The 10,778-nt window shown below is 39.1% G+C and overlaps 1 long non-coding RNA gene across 1 annotated transcript; it reads right to left on the bottom strand.

The window, feature by feature from the left end:
* Positions 1-4,111: 4,111 nt before the first annotated feature.
* LOC114159793 (uncharacterized) lies at positions 4,112-7,859 on the bottom strand. Its single transcript, XR_003598662.1, has 2 exons — positions 7,643-7,859; positions 4,112-7,454 (listed from the first exon to the last, which is right to left on the bottom strand). It is a non-coding gene; the product is annotated as an uncharacterized LOC114159793 (long non-coding RNA).
* Between the last annotated feature and the right edge of the window lie 2,919 nt (positions 7,860-10,778).

Below are 10,778 nucleotides of genomic sequence, written 5' to 3'. Positions count from 1 at the left end.
GCTCTTTGCATCAGTTGCATCAATTATCCACCCAATCATGACTCCATGCCGTACCTATTTCTGATTTTATAGAGTGGTTAACACTAAGCCCTGCAGTCAGACCTGCGCATTTAAGAAGAGCGTTACAAAATAGTTTTGGTTTTAAATCAGAAATTTAAGTTCATGAAGTTGATTTAACAACAAGAGACAAGTTGTCTAAACATTATTTTTTAACTTCATTAATCTTGAATTGTGAGTTTTAACTTAATGCTGCAATTTAAACCAAATAATTATTTCACAATATGCAATAAAAAAAATTGCCCTCACCTAATTAAAGAGCCACATTTCTCTTTTATTTTACTCACAATATCAAGTTAAACTAAATACTTATTTTACTTTAGAATAATTTAAATTCTTGTTTCAAACTGCAGGAACAAAATTTCTGATCTGATAATGAATTTTATTAAACATCCCAATGAATTCAGCTCAGAAACATTTAGTGTGAACAGGACATTATCCTCAAGCTTTGCTAACTGAGAATTGCATTAAAATGAACATTTGCCTTAATAAAACACAAGAGTCAGATCAATGTAACGCACTTCCATCTCAGGAGACAAAAACATGCCGCTAAGCATTCTGGGAAATAGTTCCCACTCCTGTCTTTTTCCTCTTTCAGTTTTTTAAGTGCTAACCTAAAAACTAGTTTATTCAACTCTTGGAGGTTTGACTAAATTAATAAAAAGTTAACTCAACTTACTGCTGTAAGTTTATCTTTCACAAACTCACATTTAGGTTCAAAGTTTAAAACTGGATAAATTTATTTGACTTAAAGAGTAGAAGACAGTGGAAACAACTAAAAGCGGCTCAAATGTTTTACAGTGTACTCTACAACAGCAGGTTGAAGGGAAACTTTAAAACTAATGAACGTACATTTAAAATACCAGTTGACTGATGAAAATCTATGTATTAACAGATTATTCTTTAAATTATTGTAAAATAGCAAAAGAAAAAAGTGAAACCAGGATCTGAAACCAGTCCCGTTTAATTCGCTTTTGGTACCAGAGCTAGCGCAACAGAAAAGAAACAAATTGATCCAAAATCAGAGTTTCAGTGCTCATGCAAGCTAAAATATCTATTCAGCTTTGACCTGCTGTCTCTTAGTTTGACTGATGGATGAACCTTGGAATTAAACAGATGTTTGAATGAACTTTAAGGTCACTGGTTTGTTTCAGTAACTTATATTTGACAATGTGTTCCTGGAGTAATGTGCAGTGTTTGGTGAGTGTTGTTGCACTCTGTTCAGAGTTGTGGCAGACCAAACTTTTCCTAATTTGCATCATTCCAGCCACAAATGGAAACATGCAACAAGAAAAACCAGCTACGTCTAAAAGATTCACACAAACGGACTGATTTGCGGTGAGTTGCCACATCTGGGTGTGGCGTTTTGCAGCTATAATTCCTCTACAACCCCAAAGAGCTATCACAGCAACTTACTGAGCAACGGCTCTGCTGCTCCACAAACGGCGGGTTGGGAAGAGTCCTCATCTCTTCGGAAACAAAACCTTGATCTGGGGTATGGGAGAGCTGGGAGGAAAAGGAGAGTGTTTGCTGGTTTAAAATGAGATTTTCTCATATTTATTTATATATTTTGCTGAGCTCATAGCTCAAGGCTGTCTGCTTGCTTTTTGTTATGTGCATACTGTGGCCTTAGTGCCCCCACCCCTTTTCTCTGTGTTTCTGAGCATTGGCAAGCGCTAATATGTGTGTTTACACACATTCACACCTCTTCTAAAACTGCAAGGCTGCTTTTTAAAGGTTGTATACATTAGCAGGTTAGTGAGAGTTTGTTTAAATCTCAAAAGCAGTTGCTGCTCTACTACTGTACGTGTTTAGGCATCCTGGTAGTAAGAAGTAGAAGTCTGAGCTGGTGTCTGTGGATAAAAATCTTTTGGGATGGACCTGTTTTATTATGTGCATGCCAGACATGCTGCTCACACAAGAAAAGAAAGCGAGCTTTCCTTGGCTGCTGATGAACACAATGCCTGAAAGCAGCTCAGATTATGCAGCAGAGTGAGAACAGGAGCTGTTTTGTTTTTGCTGGTTGGGAAGAACACATTGACATTTCCTCTAACCACACTAAAATCAATATTGTTTCTATTCGGAAAATAAGGAATTCTAAACACGGTGGACTTTTTGTTTGTGTTCATGTACAATTTATGATGTGACTGGATGTCTTTATCATTTGTTATATTGATTTTCAGCAGTAGTCGCTGTTTTTCAAATGCTACCTGGAAAGCTAATGTCAGCAGGTCTGTAATTGACGTATTTTTACGCCAAATAAGTTTTTTTCTGTGCCAGCATTGTTCTTCATGAACCCAAATCAGATTTTAAAGAAGACCTATTATGCAAAATTCACATTTTGCACATTTTTGTATTTTCATTTGGGCATCTACTACTTCCAAAATCAGCCCAAGCTCTTAAAAAACACCCTCCATACAGTTTTAAGCAATAAATTAATGTTTTTTTTGGTGTGTGGAAAAGGAGCCATTTGAAAGATCTCTCTAATGTAACGTCACAAATCAGCAAGCGCCGCCCGTTACCAAGCAACCCTAGCTGAGCTTCAGTACAGCTGAATATGGTGCTGTACAATGGCTGCTGGAAAAGACAAAATGTATACGGCTGTGGAAAACATGAAGAGGCCTCTTAAAATGATCAGTTTCTCTGATTTTACTTTTTATATGTTTGAGTAAACTGAACATTGTTCTTTTATTCTACGAACTACTGACAACATGTCTCCAAATTTACAAGCAAAAATTTAGTATTTAGTTGCAGAAAATGAGAAACGGACAAAATAATGTTTTTTCTGCTTGGTTATTTTATTTTTGTTGCTCTTCATTTTCTTATGTGGTTATTTTGCACCAATTTGTTGGTTGCTAATGTTTGTTCTGTGTGCACTAACTGGCGAAGAAAAGAAAAGGAAAAGACAAGTGTTTTGTTGACTTACCATCCAGAAAAAAAATACGACTTTCTTGTTGGTTGTGCAGAAGGCTCTACTTCTGCTTTTCAAACATGTACGTAATTGCACATCTGTTTGCAGCCATTTTCACATGTAAATATGAGTTGGGGAGGCGTGGCCAGCAGTTTATTTGGATTTAAAGTGACAAGATGCCTTGAAACATTTCATTCTGAGAGGAGGTCAACTTAGGCAGAACTGAGCAGACTAAAATCTGCTTATCTAAGAATTATTTTGTGCACAAAAAAGTCATAAATGTTTTGTATTGCTCATAGACCTTTTCTAACCATTCAAGGGAGCATAATAAGTCACCTTTAACAAAGTCAGCAGCCTGGTTGCATTAGATTTACTCGTTTCGACTTCACTTTGTCCCACATAACTTCTCCCTCCTGTTGTTAATTGTTTGCATGCTGGATGTTAGGATGGAAAATTGCTGTCTGTGGTGTCACACCACTCTGCACTCACTCCGTCTGTCTCTGTCACAATGTGGCCATGTGTCTGTCATCCTCCACGTCTCAGATTCCTCGGCTTCTTCTTTCACAGCTCCGTTACCATGACTGCAGAACAGGAGGGGGGAACCTGCGATGACTGAGCGTGGAGCTCAAAACGATGGGTTTCCAGAACAGATTCTGCGCTCAGAAAATGTAAAAGAGCTGTGAGTTCGACTCTGCTTCTGTATTTAAAAATGCATCACAGTTAAATGGGGCCAAATCAGTGTGCGAACTCAAAGATGCTTGATCAAACAAAGATTTTGTATTTGAAAAAGTTGATTTATTTCCCATGAAATGGACTTCATGCTTGGAGTATTTTATCAAAAAACCTTGTAGTATTTCAGCATGTGACTTTATTTTTGTAGAACTGAGCCAAAAACCGATCAACTGCATCGTGCAGCTGTTCTTCCTACAGGTTGAGCTGCTCTGATTCCCTCTTTTTGAAAGAGTCCAATGCCTAAATTAAGAAAATGTTATAAAAACCAACAGAATGAAACCAAAATGACAAGAAACACAATAAAAATAACTTAAATGACTTTGTATCGAGGCTTGGGTGGGTATTTTTGTGTTTTTATGGTGTAAAGAACTTTAAACTGCCTTGTGGCTGAAATGTGCTATAAAAATAAACTTTGATCTGATTTGTGTAAGTTATTTTATTTTATTGCTGCTGGGACACCAAGAAGCATTTTCCTGATGGCCCATTAGAAGAGATTTAGGGTAAAGGTGCTGTTTTTGTCTTATCCCTCCTTCACTACTTTAAGGGAACAAGCTTTTCATGGAGTTAATTGGAGTGTGCAAGCCACCACAGCTGAAGTGCTCCCGCGGGGCATCCTTCTCTTCTCTCCCCCTCCAGTAGCCTTGCTTTTATTATCTTTTGCCACGTTAAGTAAACAACCTGTTGGTGTAAATTAGGGCCCAGTGAGTGATGAAGCGACACATTCAACTCTTCCACTGTCTCCTACTCCATTTCTTACTCCATCCCTTTCAGGCCTTTTCTCTTCTGACTTGTTTGGCGTGCCGGCCTTCCAGCTGTGGTGATATCCGTGGTGTGTGCACGCATGTTTGCAGGGGGCAAAAATGAAGATTGACGCAGACAAAAAGCCCTGGCGTAACCTTGAGGTGGAAATTAATAATGATAAAAATAATTACTGACCCTCTCCGCTTACACACCCTTCCCTGACCTAGTTTATATAATGGAGAGCGATAGCCCCCAGTAGGACATTGTGTGAGTGTTGAGAGGAATGACCATAGTGTAACGGAAATGGATGTAGGACATAAACTAGAACCTCCATAAAGGAAAAAGAAAAGCCAGAGGTCATTGGGTGCAGAAGTGTTTTTCTTTTTTAAATTTGTTTTGTATATGCAACTTTTTTTTTCCATACAAGTATAAGCGTTAATTTTCTGTGTGAGAAATAGAAACCAAAACCAAAGACAGAGGGTATTTCACTTGATTTTAAAAGCTGATGCCAAATGTTGATTGAAGAAATATTTTGCTGTTTGAGTAACAAGTGAGGATTTGTTTCGCAAACACACGGACATCAGCACTTCATATAATATTGTTAAAAGTCTCAATAAAGGTGTCGCTTTAAAGGTGGCCTGTTATGCTTAGTTAGGTCTAGGGGCTACACAAAACATTTTAATTACATTTTTGGACAAAAATCATTCTTAGATAATGAGATTTTAATTTTAAGCTCCTTTTAGAATGAGCTGTTTAAGGGTGCCTTGTCACTTTCAATCCAAAGAAGCTGCTGCTGGCCACGCCCCCAACTCAACGTTTACACTCACAGGTGAAAATGGCTGCCAAGTGATGTGCAATAACACAACTGTACATCTTTGAAAAGCATTAGCAGAGCTTCCCGCACAACCAACAAGATGTAGCATGTGGTTTCTGGATGATAAGTCAACAACAAAACACTTGTCTTTTCCAGCAGCCATTGTACAGAGGATTCAGTGGTAAAACCAGCTGACCAAACGTGCTGGAGCTCCGTTTGGGTTGCTAAGTAACAAGCTGGGCTTTGCTGGGTTGCTATAGCTGCCAGTGCCTGCTGATTTGTGATGTTATGTTCTGAAAGGTTTTTGAAACAACACATTTTCCAGATACCAAAAGCCATTAACCTACTGTAAAAAAGTGGTTGGGTGATTTTTTTTAAGCGCTTGTTCTGTTTTTAGAAGCAGTAGAAACCCAAATAGAAATATGAAAATGTGCAAAATTAAAATTTTGCATCATAGGTCCAATTAAATTAAATATTTCCTGTGCTGGTGATGAGGAGAGGGAGTTAAGTTGTGGTGCGGTCAGGACAAGAAAAAGCACTGTTGCCAATTTAACTTTGTTGCTATTGTCAGTGACCTTTCAGATCCCTCTGGTGGCATTTTTTCAGAAACACTCTTCTGTTACTGGAGACTTTTATGGCGACACTACATTCACAAGTCCAACTCCTGATTCACCACCAGGGGGCGTATCTGTGACACCAACCAAGCCGTGCTGCTGTTACCAATAGGAACATTTGGCTGCAGTTGCTGCCTTTCTACCCAAAGAGGGCAGCATTGAGGCAGTTTTAGGTAAAATAGTGCAAAATGAAACAAATTTACATGAAAATGACAATTCACACAGAAGCATAGAGACCAATTTAGACAATATACCAGCAAAAACAAAGTTAAAACTGATTTGGGGTTTAGTTACATTAAATGAAGAACATTCACTCTGATAAAAGTCTCAAATTTAACTTTAAAACACCTTACGTTTCTTTCACCTTGAGCCTAAAGCAGAAACTACATGAAGAAATCCCTTGGATGCTAGCGAGACACAAAATAACTTATGTTCTCTGACAAATCTCTCTTGTGATTTAATACATTTAGTTTAATTAAAAGTCTTTAATTAAGTGGCGCTGTAGCCTCGCTGGACCGTGTGAGAGCGGAAAAGATGCGATAACCTCAGATCTCTGTCTTCAGTCTGTGCAGACTGGACCACCAGTCTGGCCTTGTAAAGCAGCAGGGGAGGCCATAAAGAGCCTCTGCAAAGCTGGTGCCATCAGTTCACTGTTTCTTGATTGCTTTTCCATTGACGCTCTCATTACAAGCATCCTTAAAATAGCTTGTGCATATAAATTATTGCAGTGAAGGGAAGCTTGATTGTGGAGCAGAATCACATTCACAAATATTTAGGGGGACTGAAACTGTCACTACTTAACACTGGGATTTATAGTATTTGGAAAGTATGGCAGTGATGTAGTGGAAACATCTAAAACAAAAGAAAACGCTGTGAGGTTGATCTGCATTGAGCCTTTGGATACCTTTAGATCTGCTTTGGGGGATTTAAACTGTTGAACCGCTGATTAACACAAGATATTTTGTTTTCTTTCGCTATTGCTTTTTGAAGCTCAGTTTATAAATTGTTTATGATTCAACAAAGTAAAATGTAAATAATTGTATCCTTTTTACAGGTTTTTAGATTTTGATTAAGACTATAGAATATTAGATTTGTGTTCTTGTGATTTATATATATATCATTATTTAGGTTTATAATTTTTTTTCACGCCACAAAAAAGCTGAAACTCTATCTGTGGATGGTCTTTGAGAAAAGATAACAGACTTCTGTTTTGCTAATGAATAATAAAAAAGTACATTGTGTTTCTGGGTATTAAATACAGTCTGGATTGAGCAACAGTTTGAATACAGGCATACTTTGTGAAACCCAATGGAACAGAAAATATTGTGGTTTGTTTCTTTAAGCTTACTGGAGTTTTTCTTTGGAACTTGGTGCTTTTCTTTCTTTCACCCAGATATTTGAAGAGGTGTTTGGTTTTATTTCTCTGACCTGTGAATCCTTAATACCAAGGGTGAGCAGACGTCTTCACAGACAGCAAAAAAAAGATTAAAAGTTGGCCCTTTTTACTTGCAGCCTGTTACAAAGACATTATCCAGTCTTGTTTATTTCAGTCTGCAGTGTCTTATCTGCTGTATTGCTTGAGCAGCTCTGGTCTGTTGTGGTAAAAATAAAATAAAATAAGAATACAGCACTTATGATATGGGTCTGTTTCAACTCATCTATTTTTTGTGAGTCCTGTCCTGTATCAGGACTTAAAGAATAAGATCTTGGATCTCATGGTTGCTCTAAGCCAATCCATTTAACAAACACTCACCTAATTTGAAATTGCCCCACAATAACACAACATCTTAATATATGCAACCTGAAATGAAAATATTAGTCTCTTGACTCGTGTATTATTGTCTGTGGTGCTGTTTTGTAAATGTGAAAAGTTGTCACAATGTCGCACCTCTATTAATTCTTTGACAATGTTTTTACCAGAGTTGCACTGAGAAGTAGCTGCTCTAATGAGTTCAGTTCCACCAGGTGTTTGCTAATTACTGCTGGCTAGTTTGAAGGAGCCGAGTCAGAGGGCTGCTCTGTGAAGCTGAAGCTTAAAAACTGAAGCTCTGAGCCTTGAAGGCGGGGCTAGGTCCAACCAGGCGTTTTGGACAGCTGAATGGTTGCCGTGGAGATTAAAGGATTTCTCAAACATGCATTAAACAATCAAGGCCACACCTTAGGAATGTTTTTGATGAGGGAATCACATTATAACATGATGTAAAGCTAATAAAAAAATGTTTTTTAAACAATGACAAGAAAAACAAAATATACCATTTTGGTTGTTTAAAACCTTTTCATGCAAACATATGTGCTAATTATCATAACACAAAAATCTAAATTGTATAATTTTTGCCTCTGAATCCAACAGAAGCAGCAAAAACATGATAAGAACACAAGATGCATTTGTAAATGTGCAGATTGGAATTTGTTTGAGCAGGATTTCGGTGCTGGAAGCATCTGGCCGAGCTCTCCGGCTGCAGGTCGTCCAGACTATTTGGACTGTGTGCAGCTTTGTTGGTTCGGGAGTGTTTATGTCTGTAACTGAACAGGCACTCAGCCACATAAACGGCTCAGACAGCTAAAGAGAAATGCCAGAGTGGATGTTTTGCAGTGTTAACAGTAAGTCCTTTAAAGGGATCCATGATTAATTGTAACAATACACTTTATTTGGGAAATATTTAATTTAGATGTAAAAAACAATACAGTAATAATGCCGAAGACTGTTTAGTTTGTGTACATTTTTATAAAATATTGCCACACAAACATCGCAATGTTGTTCACGCTGCAATGCATTCTGCGTGAATGACGTCTCATGGTCCAACTGCGCTAGCACCGCCCAGCCAAAGCAGGGATAAGTAATGTCTTTAAGCCTTTTCAAATTGAACTGGAGCAAGTTGAAATCAATGGCAATGTAGAAATCACAAGAGGTGATGATGAGGAGGAGGAAGACCAAACGGAGGAAGAGGACAGAGTTGGCCATAGGAGTTGGTGTTTGCTGCTGCTGCCTTCAGCTTCGTAAATGAATGAATGAATGACACTTACCTTTGGTCGGACTGTGTGGTCCAGTAAGTACTTCTATAGCTCTGTGTCCGGTTCGATAACAGCTGTTTAGGGTCCGGTCTCCTGGTCCAATGCCGCCGTACTACTGCAGCAGAGCTCCGTTAACCTTTAAAGAGCTTCCAGTGCTGTCTGTCTGATGTTTCTCCCAGCATTTTTCGCCCCAGTGGCGGCAGGGTTTAGGCGCTTTGTGGATAAAAACTGTCAGCACGGCATTTATTTGTAGCTCGTTAAGGTAACGATTACCTGTTAGACTGCAGGGGTCTCAAACTCCAGTCCTCAAGGGCCGCAGTCCTGCAACTTTTAGATGTCACTCTGCTGCACCACACCTGAACAGAATAATTAGGTCATTAAGGCTCTGGAAAACTGATCTACACAAGGAGGAGGTCACTAAGTCATTTCATTCCAGTGTTTTGTACCTGTGGCACATCTAAAAACTGCAGGACTGCGGCCCTCGAGAACTGGAGTTTGAAACCCCTGTGTTAGAGCTTTTGTCAGTTTTGCTCGTACAAATTACTCAATGTTCTGGAGAGAAATGTTGAGAGCACAAATGCAGGTCCTTCAGAAGTTGTGTTCCGATCAGGATCTCTCCCACTGCGCTCTGCTTTTTTTTTTTTCTTGTGGGAAGCATCCAGATTCAACTCACTGTTTGTTTTTTTAGTTATTATTATTATTATTTTATTATAGCCAACATTGACAGTGTGTCATTATCTAAAATGACACAAATGCAATATGATAAAAAAAAAAAACCTACTCAGGTAAAGCTAGCCTTCCTGTGTTTACTCTGTAGATTTCAGTACAGAATGGACCAAAACGCGTCATCAACCCAGCAGGTGAAAACATGGCGACCTCCATAGGTGAAAAATATAACAAAATTTTTGAAGTAATTATGAGTTGTAATGTATCACAAACCACTATTTTTAAGTTAATAGAAAAATTACAACATATTTAGGCCAACATGTTCAACTAATAAGTGGATCCCTTTAAGCTCCATGTTAATTTATTTAATGTGCCTTGCTCTGTAGCTTTGTACCACTTGAAGGAATTGCATTGGAAACATTTTCTTAGCATTTGAGAATCTACAACGTCTGTGCAGAGAATATCAGTCAGAGGTGGGGTTAGGTGGAGGGAGAGTGTATCACTTACACTCAGCGCAAGAGACAGATGAGCAGAGAAAGAGAGCAGCAGATGAAAAAAGCAAGTATATGTTACTCAATTACTTATCCCCATCATTTGGTGGGCTGAGGAGAAAGCAGCTTTAAGGCTAGTGTTGCACTCAGTCGGTTTGATTAATGTAGAGCAGAGCGGTGGCACACGCAGCCCTGAAAAAGTTGGAAAACAAGGTTCTGATGGAAAACACAGGCAAAAAATGGCAACAGAGGAGGAGAAGGGAGAAACCAAACTGAAGATTTCTGAGGAGAGAAGGAGGCGTACGGGGTTTGGGAAAGAGTGAGAGTGAAAGAAGGGAGGGGAGGCCGAGTGGAAGAGCAGCAGAAAGGAAGAGGAGGGAGGAAGGAGGTGTGATAGTGGGTGGGAGAGGAGGAGGCAGACTGGTGAATGGGCAAAAAGACAAAGGAAGAAGAGTGGAGTGACGGGGATCTGTCAGAGGGCTGCTTAGGGATGAAGAAACTAACAGATGCATGGAGATAAGACAGCCAAGCTCTCTGGAGGAGAGCAGCATGGAGTAACTTAGAGTATTTCACAGAGGTAAAGAGAGGGGGAGCATGAGATTAGGGGGAAAGGAAGAGTGATAGACTGGTAGACAAGAGGGAGGAGAGAAGAGCTGGATGAGAGAGAAACAGCACACGCATGGAGCTCATGTTAGAACGAACGAGAGCCAGAGAGAGGAAGGGAGGGAGGGTGGGAGGAG

This window comes from Xiphophorus couchianus, chromosome 2 (genome assembly GCF_001444195.1).
Source record: "Xiphophorus couchianus chromosome 2, X_couchianus-1.0, whole genome shotgun sequence".
Taxonomy (NCBI): Eukaryota; Metazoa; Chordata; class Actinopteri; order Cyprinodontiformes; family Poeciliidae; genus Xiphophorus; species Xiphophorus couchianus.
This window is presented reverse-complemented; position numbering and strand designations above follow the sequence as displayed.